This window comes from Epinephelus fuscoguttatus, linkage group LG13, assembly GCF_011397635.1.
Source record: "Epinephelus fuscoguttatus linkage group LG13, E.fuscoguttatus.final_Chr_v1".
Lineage (NCBI taxonomy): Eukaryota > Metazoa > Chordata > Actinopteri > Perciformes > Serranidae > Epinephelus > Epinephelus fuscoguttatus.
This window is the reverse complement of record NC_064764.1, coordinates 1,249,141-1,265,726: the sequence shown is the minus strand read 5'-3', so window position 1 is coordinate 1,265,726 and position 16,586 is coordinate 1,249,141. Positions and strand designations below refer to the sequence as shown.

At 40.7% G+C, this 16,586-nt stretch overlaps 1 protein-coding gene across 1 annotated transcript in view; it reads left to right on the top strand.

Moving 5' to 3' along the window:
• Positions 1-16,586, top strand: part of tmprss3a (transmembrane serine protease 3a) — a 117,875-nt gene that overhangs the window by 4,001 nt on the left and 97,288 nt on the right. The gene's annotated exons all lie outside the window — the stretch shown is intronic.

The window sequence follows — 16,586 nt, the reverse complement described above, 5'->3', positions numbered from 1 at the left end:
CCTCCCACACGGTGCAGTGCAGTCAGAATATATGAGGTCACCGACACATTGTCTTCCCACATACAGCTTTAATTTGATTGTCAGTTATTAATAGAAACTGCACTTTTTACAGAGTGCCTGCAATTTTAGGGGAAGGGAAATTAACATGTTAGTTGAGTTAACATGAAGAAAGTCATCATGTGGTGTCAAATTCTTTGTAGTCAATAACTGTGAGGTGTCTCTGACCCACACACATCAGCAGACATTTGATATTTTTCCCTCTGATACCCTGATGGAACTGCGCTGCTGCTATCTTTACTTCGATGCAGTTAGATTACCATCTCATACATTCAACCTAAGATTTTGGAGGTTGAAAGTAAATGTTGAAGGTGTTAAATGGTTTCAGAACAGAAGAATGGGATTTAAACGGTGTAAAATAAATCTGAATGTCTGAAATAATTCTTTACTTACACTGTGTGCAGTTAAATATTTTCAATGTTGCAAAGATGTGTCTTTAAGGCTTTGAAAGATTAACTTTTCAGACACTCTAGTCTGCTTGTCCAGTTTTGCATTCTGGGTTTACTGACAGGGTTTTAAAGTGGAAACAGTATGAAACTTGAAATAAGAAATTACTTTCAGCCTTCCAAATCTTTGCTTGAATGTTTTGAGGTGTAACAGGAATCTAACCTCATATACTTCCTGCTTATTTTGGGACTTTTTGGCTTCAGTCTGATTTAAGTCACCAGGGAAACACATGATGAGCTGGATTAGGATCAAGTGACAGACTTTGGCATTCCACTGTCTGGCCTAAAAAACCCTGGTCACCTTGTCTGTAAAGCAGCACCAAAATGGCCAGTATTAAAGGACAACTTTGGTATTTTTCAACCTGGGCTCTATTTCCCCATGTGTATGTGAGCGTATGATTCATGGGTACCACTCGTTCTAAAATTGGTTCAGTATTGAGGCGCGAAACGAGCTAAAACGGTAATGGGGGCAAATGCGTCCCGTATAAAAGTGCTTTTTTTTTGCCACTGACCGGTTCAGATCGCCAGTGCTATCTCTGTAGATAGCATATTGTAGCTGCCCTGGGGCAGTGGTGAGTGTAAATAAGTGGAGTCAGCTGTCAGTCAGTATTGGAGCAGAGAGGGGGAGGGCGGTCCTACACATGCACTACACATATCACATAGTAGATTCTTGGCATATTATTCCAATTCAGATATGTTTTTTCCAACAATACACATATTGTGAATAAAAACAGCTCAAAAAGCTTTCTACTCAAAACTAACTTGTATATTTCTGTTTGAAAGTTTAGTTTTGCTGAATTCAATGACCCCCCCCCCCCCCACACACACACACACACACACACACACACTGTGGGGTAAAACTTTGAGGTCTACTGTGAATGTTTGCTGTGCTGTCATTTCCACTGAAAAAAAGTTAGGCTGTAGTCCATGAAATCAGCCCCTTCTTTAGTGAGTAATGTGATTGAAACTGACAGGACACCAAGGTCAGTAAGCTCAGCTCAATACACCATTTCAGTGTATTACAACTAAGCTGAAAAATGTAATCATTTCTTCCAAAAGCGACCATCCTTATCTAGACCCAAGAAGCAAGCCACAAGACACATAGCTGAGGGACACTATGAACAAGGCTGGATTTTTTTTTATTTTTTTCTTTAAACAATTGTGTTTATTGGCTTTTTTACAATTTTTCCAACCAAGAACAACAACTAAATACAAGTAAGGTACGAAATTATTATTAACTATTATTAACAGCTGCTACGACAGGGCAATACAGTGAGTATTTTTCCAAGGTTCAAAATAAATAATCAGAAATGATACCTGTACAAATATTGAAAGACTAAAAGAAAGCAAAGGATAAAGAAAAGAAGCCCATTACATTTTTGCATTCAAGAGATTAAGACAGGTAGATCTCTATAGCCTTCTCCCCCCTCTAGAAAAAACGACCCCATATCCTATCAAAATTGGAATATTTTCCCTTAATTGTAAGGATAAGTTTTTCTGGGGCATGGGAGTGTGACAGTCCATTAAGCCAGGTTTGTAAACTTGGTCTCAGGTGGGGTTCCAGAATCTGGCTATGGTGTGTTTTGCTTGTAGTAAGCAGTAGAGTGTCATTTTCTTATCTGCCTTGCTTAGTTTACAATTTATGGCAAAAATTCCAAGGATACTCAGTTTGGGGCATACAGACAACTTGATGCCTATGACATGTGAAAGGATATCCAAAACCTCTATCCAGAATACCTAGATATTTGGGCAGTCCAATGAGCAATGAAACAGCATGCCCTTTATTCCACATTTATTACATGTGTCAGGAGTATTGGGGTCAAATTTATTTAACATGGTTGGAGTTACATTTATTCTCATTTATCTTATAACTAACTTATATTGGAGTAATTTAAAATGGGTGTTTGTGGATTGTGTTTGAGCTTTCAAGCAAAGTGACTGCCAGTCTTCCACTGAGATTTCGCTTTTAAGTCCTCACTCCATGCAAGTCTCTTCATTTCTGAGGATATCTGGGAGCGGTCCATGATTGTTTTGTAGAATCCTGAAATCAGGCCTCTCTTTGAATTGTGTTTTACAGCTATTTGTTCCCTAGAGGTAAGAGCAGGTAAGGATAAGGATGTATCTTAGATATGTAGCTTCTAATCTGAAGATATTTTTCAAAAATGTTTTTGCTGGATATCAAACTTGTGTTTCAAGTCTTCAAAGGACATGAGAGTGCCACTGTCAGATGAATCTGCTATTTTACCTAGGCCTTTATCAACCCAGATTTTGAAGCTCATATCATTCTTACCAGGTGTGAAGTCACAGTACCCCAGATTGGAGAGAATTGGTATAGAGCTGCTGATGCTTATGTACCTCATACCATACTTACATTGTATTTTTAACAAATTTCTTTAGTTCTTTAAATTTAGCTGAATACAGATATGAATTGAGTGGTAGAGGAGATGTATTATATATTTCAATGCTCAGCCAGGTCATTGGGTGTCTCCAATGTGTATGTGTAGCCCGTCTATTGTTCCAAATGAAATTGCAAATCATACTTTTAGTTTTTGAGAAAAAAAAATGAGTAGGGTGAGGAAGGGGGATAGATTGAAAAAGTTAAATAAATTTCAGGAGAATATTCTTTTTAAGAATAGTGATTCATCCTATCATAGAAATTGGTAGCACTAACCACCTGATAATTCGTTCAGACACTGATTCGACATCTGGATCATAATTTGCAGATACTATTTAGTAGGGATGTACCGAAATGAAAATTTATGGCCGAAGCCGAAGCCGAATAAAATTAAACGCTTGGCCAAATACCGATTACCGAATACCGAAAACCATTGTTTAGTTTTTCATTAGTTTTTGCAGATGAACCCCCTCCATCAATAAGTGATTAACATAGCGGGGATCAAAATAAAATAAATAAATAAATAAGATAAAAATCAACCAGTCACCCTCCTCCCCTGACAAGTGAAGAACAGTCCCTTCATAAGTAAAGAACAGTCCCTAAAGTGCGGTGAGGTTTGTGGGCCGTTACCTGCCACAAAGAGAGAAATGTGAACAGCTCGTTTCTCCTCTGACACGTCACATACCTGTGTGCTGCCACGGCTCGGCTGTCCAGGTACTTTTGGGCAGTCATGACGCCAAGAAGAGGACATTATTGGAGCCGGACTTCTCCGTCGCCAGTAAGCCTATGGCCGCCGTATTTGACAGGAATACATTCCTGTCTGTGTCTGTGACCCCATTTCAACCCACAACCGGCGGGATTCGCCTTTAGTTTCTGCTGATGGTTGAAATCTGTACTCACACAGTGTGCTGAATGATTTAATTTGCTCGAACAAAACTATTATATAACTATTATAACTATTACTGTTGGTGAGGACTCTGGCAGCAGCGTTCTGGGTGAGCTGCAGTTGTCTGATTGATTTTTTACTCAGGCCTGTGAAGACACCGTTACAATAGTCCAACCTGCTGAAAATGAAAGCATGAACAAGTTTTTCTGTATCTTGTTTAGACAGAAATTCTTTTATTCTTGCTATGTTTTTAAGGTGGTAGTAGGCTGATTTAGTAATTGTCTTAATGTGACTATTGAAATTTAGGTCTGAGTCCACAACTACACCAAGATTTCTAGCTTGATTTGTAGGTTTTAGTGTCATGGCGTCAAGGTGAGCACTGACTATTGATCTTTGTTCTTTGGGGCCAAAAACAACTATCTCAATTTTGTCTGTGTTTAGTTGTAGACAATTCTGGCACATCCATGTATTGATTTCGTCAATGCACTTATTTAGCAGATGTAGGGGACTGTAGTCATCTGGTGACACTGTTATGTAAAGTTGTGTGTCATTTGCATAAGTATGGTAGGAGATGTTATGATATTCCATAATTTGAGCAAGAGGGAGCAAAAAGATGTTGAACAGAAGAGGAACAAGAATGGACCCTTGAGGAACTCCACATGTAATTTTTGTTTGCACAGATTCATAATTGCCAAGTGACACTGAAAGAAATCCCTGTCATGTAAATGAGATTTAAACCAATTTAGCACAGTGCCAGAAAGTCCCACAAACTTTTCTAGTCTGTTGAGCAGTATCTTATGGTCAACTGTGTCGAATGCAGCACTGAGGTCCAGTAATACCAGAACCGAAATCTTTGATGCATCACTGCTCAGATGAATGTCATTTAAAACTTTTACAAGTGCAGTCTCAGTGCTGTGATGTGCTCGAAATCCAGAATGAAAGGCATCAAAGGAATTGTTTTGCTCCAAAAAGGTGTTAAGTTGCTGAAAAACAACCTTTTCAATGATATTTACTAAAAATGGTAGGTTTGATATGGGCCTGTAGTTATTTATTACTGAGGCATCCAGATTAGGCTTTTTTAAGAGAGGTTTAATGACTGCGGTCTTCAGGGCCGTTGGAAAAAGGCCTGACTGAAGAGAACAGTTGACTATCTGTAGTATTTGTGATGCTATGCAGTTAAAAACATCTTTAAAAAAGCTTGTAAGCAGAGTGTCAAGGCAGCAGGTAGTGGACCTAAGGTTTCTAACTATGTCTGTCAAAGTAGTATAATTTAATTGGTGAAAAAGTGCCAAATTAACTGGAGTAGTCTTATAAGGCACAGGTGAAATAGCCACTGTGTTGGAGTTACAGACTGTCTGTCTCATCTTTAAAATCTTGTCTGTGAAAAAAGAAGCAAAGTCATTGCATGCCTTGGTGGATAGCAGTTCAGGAGGGACTGACGCTGATGGGTTTGTCAGTCTGTCAACAACAGTAAATAAAGTCCGTGCATTGTTGTTATTCTTGTTGATAATCTCAGAGAAAAAGGACTGCCGCGCCCTTTTTAGCTCCAAGTTATAGATGTGCAGATTTTCCTTATAGATGTCATAATGAACCTGGAGTTTGGTTTTTCGCCACCTGCGTTCTGCTTTTCTACATTCTCTTTTTTGAGCTTTTACCCGTGTGGTGTTCCTCCATGGTGGTTTTTATTAACCAGAGACAACTTTGACCTTCATGGGGGCAATATTGTCCATAATATTCATAGCTTTAGAGCTGAAACTATGAACCAGATCATTGACAGAGACTGATGGCAGAGCTGGTGTGGGTATAAAATCCTGGGTGAATAGTGTACAGGTGTTTTCATTGATATAGCGTTTTCTGATTACCTCTGTCGTAATTTTACTGGTATCAGCGGAGATAGCCATTTTAAAGAAAACACAGTAATGATCGGAAAAGGCAACATCAGTCACCACAACCTCAGAAATGTTGAGCCCTTTGGAGATAATTAGATCTAAAATATGTCCCTTATTATGTGTTGGCTCTGTTACATGCTGGGAAAGTTCAAAGTTGTCCAGGATGTAGAAAAGTTCTTTCGCACTGCCATTTTTGGGATTATCAATATGAAAATTAAAATCACCCACAGTCAAAATCAATACAGACAACAGACGATAGTTTAGAAAAGTCATCAACAAAGTGTGCACTATATTTTGGAGGCCTGTAAATGGTTACTAATACTGCTTGACAGGAGGATCTCCACTGCAGTGCAACATATTCAGAAGACTCAAACTTCCCATATGACAACTGTTTGCACTGGTAAACATCCTTAAATAAAGTGGCTCCTCCACCTCCTTTCCTAAGTTCTCTAACTGAGCTGATAAAATGGAAGTTTGGTGGGGCTGATTCAATAAGTACTGCTGCACTGTTGTTTTCATTTAACCAAGTTTCAGTTAAAAACATAAAATCAAGGTTTCTCTTAATAATAAAATCATTAATTAATAGTGACTTGCCAGCCAGAGATCTGATATTTAATAAAGCTAAGTTTAGTGTATTAACATTGTCTGACACAGTCTGTGGCTGACGCATAACTGGAGTCAGATTAGATAGAGTAGCTGTGCGCTTCGAGTACACATTGTTTTTCCTGACGATAGTCAAAACAGGAATGACAGACCTTGGAGATGACTCTGGCTGATACTTTTCAATTTCAAGATGTGTTTGACCATGCTACCGGCTATTTAAGATCGCCGGTATGTTTAAGGAAGCGGCATGGGGTCTGTCTCATCTCTGACAGGCACCTGAGTGATGACGTCTAGGGCTACTATTTAAGAGTTCATCAATTTGACTGAGCTTTAGTGTGGCAGCTTTAACTAACTCCTTGATTGGTGAGCATGGTGGGTCGGGTCGACGTTGGCTCCTCAGTGGTTGCGCCGGTGCTTGGGGGGGGGGGGGCAACGTTGGCTCCTTGGTGGTTGTGATGAAGGGCAGTAGGGGGGTTGTTGGATCCCTGACTGGGACAGGGACAACCAATTTTATAAAAAAAAACAATTTTATTCTCAATATGATTTATTTTAATGCCAACGACCTTTTGATTACTCCTAATGGCAATTGCTAGTGGTTCCACTGCATACACAAACAGCAGTGGTGAGAGGAGACAGCCTTGGCGCTTACCCCTACCAAGGTTGAAGGATTTGGATACTGTATTACTGGTTGTCATTGATGCCACTGAGTTGTTATATAATACCTTGATCCAATTAGAGAAATATCTGCCAAAACCAAAACAAGCAAGTACTTTGTGGAGATAGCAATTTTCCACCCTATCAAATGGTTTTCCGCATCTAACAAAAGTACTGCTGTATCTGGGTGCTCCGCCTTTGTATGAATGATATTTAGAACCCTATGGACACAGTGAAAAGCTTGTCAACCCTTGAGAGGAAAGGCAGGTATTTTTCGAGCCTAAGTGCAAGTGTTTTAGCAATAATCTTTGCATCAGAGTTCATAAGTGAGATTGGTCTGTAGGAATCACATTTTGTTGGCATTTTCCCAGGTTTTGGTAGGCTATTACAGTTATAAGAGTGCTACGTAAGGATGGGGGGAGCTCACCCGTTTGAAAGCTTTCTAGCAGCATATCTCGTAGTGGAGATAGTAGCTTGTTTCTAAAAATTTTATCAATATCAATACATAGTCCATCTGAGCCAGGAGCCTTTCCACCTTTCAATTTGTCAATTGCGTCAGATAATTAGGGACCTCGGCCGAAGGACATATTGTTTTTGCTGCATTTATTATTTATTAGGGACCAAGCCCAAAGGCAGAGGACTGCTCACAGAGCAGTCCTCGCCGCCGTTTATTATTCTTTCTTCCACCGCCTCTTTGAGCTGGAATTTGACCCCTAAACATGCTCAAAAACTCACCAAAATTGGCACGCATGTCAGACCAGAAAATCAAAAAATTAACCCCTAAAGTGCCAAAATGGGCTCTCTAACGCCACCTAGGTGCACTCAAATGGCCACTGCAGCCTGTATGAATGTCGTATCAAGATCAAACCAAAACTGGCGTGTTTCACTTACAAATCACGCACTGACACCCATGACCTAAATCCAACAGGAAGTGAGCTATTTGACCTTTCAAAGTAAGATTTCGCCTCAAACGTGCTCTTAAACAAAATATCTCCTCCTACAACGTTTATTGTATTGGCTTTAAAGACGCACACATGCCACCTCAACTGCTGCTAAACAGATCTTCTGTATAACTTTATCTCTCTTACCATCACATTATTTTGATGATTAGACCAACGGTTTGGGAAAGGGAAGAACTTGTTCGAGGAGTTAAATCTCCACTAAAACAGGTCTCTCTAGCTGTGTTCGAAATCGCTCCCTATCACGGATATAGTGCACTATATAGTGTGTTCGCCATTTTGTAGTGTTGTTCGAATTCTCCGAGGTTAATTTCATTCACTATATAGTGGACTATAAAATACCCACAATGCACAGCAAATGTGAGTGAACAAACGATGTACCCTACATTTTACTCCCGTATACCACAATGCAATGCGGTCGTCTTTGGCAGAGGAGAAGAACAACAACAACCGCGAAGATGGCAGAAGGCGCTGCTTTCATTTATAAATGTAAGTAACGTTAAAGTATCAACATTTTATGCGTTTAACACGTTAGCAGCATAGCTTTATATGTCTTTCAACAATTATAAATCGACGGAATTAGCTACTGTTTCTTAGTAGAGAAGTATCCCGTGTCCTGTATTTGTATCTGTTAGCTAATGCTACTATTAAAAACTCCGACGCAAACATACTATCTCTACTGTAACGTTGTGGAAAATGCCTTGGGATACAGAAAATGGTGTTAAAAAGTTCACATCTGAGTAATGAGTTTGTTTAGATTTCTAACGCAACGTTATGAGGAGACACTTAGCTCACATCTGATCTGTGTTTGTGTTATTTTCCCAACTGGCGATTAGTTATAAAATAACTGCTCCTCTCTCACTTTTTCCAAGGGACTGACCAGGATGTAGGAAGCCTCATAAAACTGAGAGTGAAGCACAACGTCGTCTTTTCAGGACGGCGAAATGCGGCACTTCATGGATGGGAGTAAGCAAACATCTTTGAGTGATAGCATTGTTTTGTTCCTCACTTAATTTTGTTCTTGTGTCAAGTAATGGTAGTCCTAAACTCAAATTACCTGTGTAAATCAGTGCATCATAATCTGTAAATCTTAACAGTTCATAGGAGAATCTAACAATCATGAGGCTAGACTTATTGAATAATGTAATATAATATCAAGCTTCATAATATTAATGTATATTTAACAGTTATTTTGAAGAATGCAAATGTAAGTAATACTCTGCTTGTATTAGGGTTGTCCTTAAAGAAATGGGGCGAGAGGGGGTCATAACCCCAGCCAGGGCTGGCAAGAAGTGGGAAAACCTCAAAAAAACTTACAAGGTATGATTTGTCTCAGCTCTTTGTAAGAAACAATAAATTTAGTCAATAGTGACAATAAATTTGCCTTATTATATCAATGTATAACAGGTCTATTCCTCCATAATTTTAAGGAACTCAAGAAGCCCCCAACTGGCCAGGGGACAGAGTTGGGGGAAGACACTGCGGCGTCCTGGAAATGAGGGGGGGCCGTGTATTCAGCCTCCTGTCCTTGTTGCCTCAGCCTGGGGGGAAAATTCCAGGGCTGCTGCAGTGTCTCCCCCTGATGCCCATAGAGCGTCCCCTGAGCCTGCAGCAGGAGGAGAGAGCAGCACAGGGGAGACAGGGCCAGGGCCAGCCAAGAGGCAGAGGACAGACCCCGTCCTTGAATTTCTTGAGGCAGAAAGTGCGAGGGCAGAGGAGAGGGCCAGAAGGGAGGAAGAGAGGGAGGAGAGGTTGCTGTCTCTTCTTGAGAAAATTGTTGATAAAATGTAAACAGTTAAATAAATGTTTTTGAGCGTAGGTAAGAGGTTTCTGTGTATATTTCAAGAAAAAAAGAAAGTCAAGGTGATTACAAGGGGCGCCAGCCAAAACTCCCTGTTTTGACTTATGGATTTCAAAATGTAACCAAAGCTCTATCATAGGTCTGGGCAATTTGTTATACTGATATCGTGATATGAGACTAGATATCGTCTTAGATTTTGGATTTTTGGTCCATATTGCTCAGCCCTACTCTATCATTATTGTAATAAAAAACAACAACAATAAAAGATAAATATAGTTATAAAGCTATATTACTTTAAGTACTTTTAATTGCAACATGCCCACTATGACAGTCATGTAAACAAACAATGGTAGCAACATAAATAAATAACTACAACAGTGTTTAACAATAACAATTATTTGATTTGATTTTACAATAAATTACAACAAACAAATAAATAATGAATAAATTTAGCTTATAATCTAATTATTTGATTTCACAAGAAATTACAAGAAACAAACAAATAAAGTAGTAAATAAATAATAAATAGTAATAAATACCCTAACCAACCACTCCTGAAGCATAAGTGAACCTCGCCTCACCTAAAATAACACTATTTACAAATTGTCTTTACATTTTCAGTAGTAATCGTGGTCCTCCAGAGCTGCCACTGGACCATCAGGAGCAGAGACAGCTGCTGCCAAGCGTTCCCTGATGTGCTCCCCACTTTGCTGATCCAGGTGGTGATGTGGCTCATCCACATTATCATCAGGTCTGAGGACCTCCTCTGCTGGCTCCATAATGTCACCGTTTGACAGGCAAATGTTGTGGAGTATGGTGCAACAGGCGATGACATCTGGTGAGAAGGTTGGTTTTACCTCCAGTGCCTTCAGGAAAATCGCTCTCCAGCGAGTTTTCATGCTGCCAAACGAGCGCTCGATGATGGACCTTGCCTTGGCGTGGTGATGGTTGAACCGTCGGGCTGTTGCCAGGAGGACTGGCTCCTTGTAGGGAGTGATAAGGGTGATGGGGGCAGAGAGACATGGGTAAGGATATAAAACCTTGGGGTGGATACAGCTGCCTGGTGTATATTGGGCTGTTTTTCAATACCCTTGAGTCATGGACAGATCCTGGGTAGCCGGTGAAAATGTCCATGTACTAGCCCCGATGGTCACAGACTGCCTGTAATTGGATTGATGGAAACAGTTTCCGATTGGTGTAACACTGGGAATCGACAGATGGGGGTTTTACTCTAATGTGGCAACCATCAATACTGCCCACTACCTTGGAGAACGCGGGGGACCCTGCAAGACGAGCAAATCCGTTTCCTATGTCCTCCAGCTCAGCGACAGGTGGGAAACAGATTACCTGATTTTTAATCTTGAGCAGCTTTTTGGAGACTTTGTGGACCATATCGTGGACTGTTGTACGGGGTATGTCAAAGCTCCGTGACACAACACGGTAAGAGGTGGCACTGGCAAGCCAAAACACACATACTAGCACCTCAAGATAGTGGCCCCATCCATGGTCCTGCTGGCTACTGGTGACTGCCATCAGGTGCTCCAGAGAAGCCCTGGTCAGACGGTAGTCTGGCTTTGGGTCTGCCTCCCCGTCCAAGTAAAGGCGAAGGACTGGCATGGTGGCATTAAGGCGGCAGTAGGTCTGGGGTTCCAACTAAAATGAACATCATTTTAATGTTAAATATTATTTTGGTAATTTATAAAATTTGCACTGGTTGAGTATGATGTTATTTCAGTCAGGAAGACATTTAAAACCATTTCTCTTTTTTTGTTGTTAAAAACACACACAGACAGCTCTGAAAGGAGAAGCCCTTCTGCCCTTTGCAACCACTGGAGACAGCTCCAACACAACAAAAGGCTTGACAGGGTGAGGACCAGAACCAGTGATCTGTAGTGTGTGGGAGGATTTAAGGTCTTCTTTAATTGTGGCCCCATTGTTCAACTTATACACATGGTTTTGGATAATTTTTCATCCTCAAAATATATTTCACAATGTACAAATTTCATTTGAATCTGATCAAAGTCTTAGGATACACTGCCTGCCACATCAAAGTTTCTCTTATACTAACCCCACTATTGATATCCAATTTGTGCAAAGCAAGCCGTAAGTGTTAAGTATATACGTGTGATTTTCTGTTTCTGTTCTTGTCACGGTAGTGTATTGTGTTGTGTTTTGCAGTTGCTGCCATCTCCAGGTCCTTCCAGAAGGATTCCCTTGACAGGGAAGACTGTTTTCCTGATTCCTGCCTCCTAATGAAGCCTTTGGCAAATTTATATTTCTTGTTTTTAATTAATAAAATATTTGTAGAATTCATATTTGTCTTTCCTGATTGAAATGTTAAATTTATAAATATAAGTGTCAGTGTTTAAGGGTTTAGAAATTAGGGCTGCAACAGGTATTTTCCATTATTTGTTTTAAAAAGTTGCAAAACAAAGGTAGCTTGTAGCTCGTGCACTATCGTGGGCTATTACAGCTCACAATGCACACGTCCACACCATTGACATTTCAACAATTTATTGACAAAAAGTACAACCACCATACAGTTCAGTCATCCTCAAAGCGCCCGGTTTGTTTACATGATGCTCGGCACGTCCACTTGCGTCACAGAAGTATGCGGCGCAGCTACTGACGCAACGACGTTCAGAAAATTTCAGTTAGTGTCCGAAATCTCATTCAGTCGTTCCCCATGTAGTGCACTATATAGTAAACACGAAATAGGGAATAGTGAGTGAGTGAGTGAGTGAGTGAGTGGACGGTTTCGAACACAGCTTCTGTGTTCTGTCTGTCTCTCTCTGCTCTTCTGCCAGGTGCACCTACTTCATCACCATGGCAACCGCTGTCACACACAAACTCACAGAAACATGATGTGTGTGCGTGTCTACATCTTACATGTAGACATGACAGGGGCACAATCTCCATTTTAACCCTTTAGGTGCCAGAGTTCATTGAGGAAAATATTCCATTTTCATTTCAACATTTCAAAAGACTGTGACTTGAAAGTGGTGACAGATAAAGGCATACTGTAAATCAGAACACTATTCACCATGACCCAAAGTTTGTCATGGGAGTAAATTAACTCATCTAATATGCATATTGTGGCATCACTAGGCAGCAGCCATATTGGATTTCATAAATATCAGTAAAACAGCATTTTGAACATATTGACACAGTAGATTTATTTTGTTTTGTGCTGTTTTTGTTGTCTCTTCCTCAAAATAAAGGAAGAGGAATCTGATGGGAATAAATTCACTCATCTAATTTGCATATTGTGACATCACTACAGCTACAGCTACGCTACATTACATACCTACAGCTACAGAAAGCATTCAAACATCAAAACATTCAGCTCTGTAAGGATATTCTGATGTTTGTGGCAATATGTTTGATATTTCTAAATAATTCACAATGACAACATAAGCTGGGGGCGCGAGTGCGAGGTCCTGCCCAATGCTGCTTGCAGCTTTAATTCGGGACCGAGCCCAAAGGCAGAGGACTGCTCACAGAGCGAGGACCCTATTGTTTTTGCTGTGTTTATTATTAGGGTCCTCGCCTTTGGCGAGGACTGCTCCTTGAGCAGTCCTCTGCCTCTAGGCTCGGTCCCTCTTGTTTTTGCTGCGTGCGTTTATAAGTGACCGGGCCCAACAGTAGTGGACTACTCACAAAGAAGTCCTCGCCGAAGGCAAGGACCCTCCCTATAGTTTTTGCCGCATTTTTTCTCACTGACCAGTCCTCGCCAAAGGCGAGGACACTATTGTTTTTGCTGTGTTTATTATTATTATTTCTTTCTTTCTTTCTTCCGCCGCCTCTTTGAACTGGAATTTGACCCCCTAAACATGCTCAAAAACTCACCAAAATTGGCACGCACATCAGAACTGGTGAAAAATTGTATAAAATGGTGACATTAACCCCTAAAGTGCCAAAATGGGCTCTCTAGCGCCACCTAGGCACACAAAAATGGCCGCCACGGCCTGTAGGAACGTCGTAGAAACATGAAACCAAAAGTGGCGTGTTCGTCTCATCAAGACCTAAAAATCACGTGCTGACACTGACCTAAATCCAACAGGAAGTGACGTATTTGCCCTTTCAAAGTAAGATTTTGCCTTAAAACTGCCTTTCCTAAAAATCATCTTCTCATACAGCGTTTATCCTATCGACTTCAAACTTGCACAGATTACAGATCAACTCCTTCTAATCAAAAGTTGTGCGTAACTTTTTCATTACTCGTTTGGATTTTGTGGCCTCCATAAGGTGAGATGTCAGAAAAACGTCCTGACGATCTTCCAAAGCTGTCCCATAGGAAATGAATGGCAGCAGGGGGGAGAAAGAGACCAATCTTCGGGCTTTTTCTAGCATTTACAGCGTCTCCATACTTTGTGCTACAGACTCCATTCCAACTCTCAAATGTTGCCACAGGTCTCATCTATTCACTCATGTTTTCATCTTTTCATATCTTTTATCGTTTTGATCGGTGCCTCTCAAAGTACCATGAGCAAAAGTGGAGAAATTCTCAGTTTACAATGGATGTGTATTGCACGGAATGCTGTGAGCTAGAGTGGAGAGGGCTCTAAAATCGTCTAAAACTTTTGTCTTTAAACTCGCTGCCATGGCCACAATTTTCACTGTACAGACACAATTTATACCACAAAACGTAGGAAAATTTGTCCAGCTCACAGATATGTTGACATGGAATCTCTCCACATACACATTTTTGCTGAGTGGCTCCAAGCGAAGGAGCGCCCATTTTTTTCTCATTCACTCCCATATAAACTCTGACGAGAAATTTCTGGAAACAGCTTAGGTGCAACACATTTTAAACTCGCTCCCCTGACCACATTTTTGACTCGAGAAATATAAAACGCGACACGTGCGTTCACGAGACGTGGCTGGCTCTCAAAATCACTTTATTTTCTTGATTGGACCAACGGTTTGGGTATGGGAAGGACTTGTTTGAGGAGTTAAAACCCATTATAAACAGCCTTTGGTGAGCTGCTCTCCTTAGCTGTCTGTGTGTGCCACAGGTGCTGACAAGTCATTAATCGCCATGACAACGGCTGCACACACAGACACAGGGCTCTCTGTCTGTGTGTCTCACAATCTTTAAAGGACAGATTACAGCAGCAGAAACTTCATTTGAAACAGCAAATACATTATTAACCCCTACAGTGCCAAAATGGGCTCTCTAGCGCCACCTAGACACACTAAAATGGCCACTGCAGCCCATAGGAATGTCGTATCAAGATCAAACCAAAACTGGTGTGTTTGACTTACAAATCACGCATTGACACCCATGACCTGATTCCAACAGGAAGTGAGCTATTTGTCCTTTCAAAGTAAGATTTCGCCTCAAACGTGGTCTCAAGAAAACACATCTCCTCCTACACCGTTTATTTTATCAGTTTTAAAGATGCACATGCCACCTCAACTGCTACTAAACAGATCTTCTGTATAACTTTATCTCTCTCATCATCACATTATTTTCATGATTGGACCAACAGTTTGGACCAACATTTACACAGTAGATTTATTTTGTTTTGTGTTGTTTTTGTCTCTTCCTCAAAATAAAGGAAGAGGAATCTGATGGGAAGAAATTCGCTCATCTAATTTGCATAATGTGACATCACTTGTACATACCTACAGCTACAGAAAGCATTCAAACATCAAAACGTTCAGCTCTGTAAGGATTTTCTGATGTTTGTGGCAATATGTCGACATAAGCTGGGGGCGGAAATGGGCGCGAGTGCGAGGTCCCGCCAAACGCTGCTTGCAGCTTTAATTATTCTTTATTCTTTCTTCCGCCGCCTCTTTGAACTGGAATTTGACCCCTAAACATGCTCAAAAACTCACCAAAATTGGCACGCACATCAGAACCGGTGAAAAATTTTATAAAATGGTGACATTAACCCCTAAAGTGCCAAAATGGGCTCTCTAGCGCCACCTAGGCACACAAAAATGGCCGCCACGGCCTGTAGGAACGTCGTAGAAACATGAAACCAAAAGTGGCGTGTTCGTCTTATCAAGACCTAAAAATCACGCGCTGACACCCCTGACCTAAATCCAACAGGAAGTGACGTATTTGCCCTTTCAAAGTAAGATTTTGCCTTAAAACTGCCTTTCCTAAAAAATCTTCTTTTCATACAGCGTTTATCCTATCGACTTCAAACTTGCACAGATTACAGATCAACTCCTTCTAATCAAAAGTTGTGCGTAACTTTTTCATTACTCGCTTCGTTTGGATTTTGTGGCCTCCATAAGGTGAGATGTCAGAAAAACATCCTGACGATCTTCCAAAGCTGTCCCATAGGAAATGAATGGCAGCAGGGGGGAGAAAGAGACCAATCTTCGGGCTTTTTCTAGCATTTACAGCATCTCCATACTTTGTGCTACAGACTCCATTCCAACTCTCAAATGTTGCCACAGGTCTCATCTATTAACTCATGTTTTCATCTTTTTCATATCTTTTTCCGTTTTTGATCTGTGCCTCTAAAAGTACCATGAGCAAAAGTTGAGAAATTCTCAGTTTACAATGGATGTGTATTGCGGAATGCTGTGAGCTAGAGTGGAGAGGGCTCTAAAAATCGTCTAAAACTTTTGTCTTTAACTCGCTGCCATGGCCACAATTTTCACTGTACAGACACAATTTATACCACAAAACGTAGGAAAATTTGTCCAGCTCACAGATATGTTGACATGGAATCTCTCCACATACACATTTTTGCTGAGCGGCTCCAAAGCGAAGGAGCGCCCATTATTTTCTCATTCACTCCCATGTAAAGTCTGAGGAGAAATTTCTGGAAACAGCTTAGGTGCAACACATTTTAAACTCGCTCCCTGACCACATTTTTGACTCGAGAAATATAAAACGCGACACGCTCACGAGAAGTGGCTGGCTCTCAAAA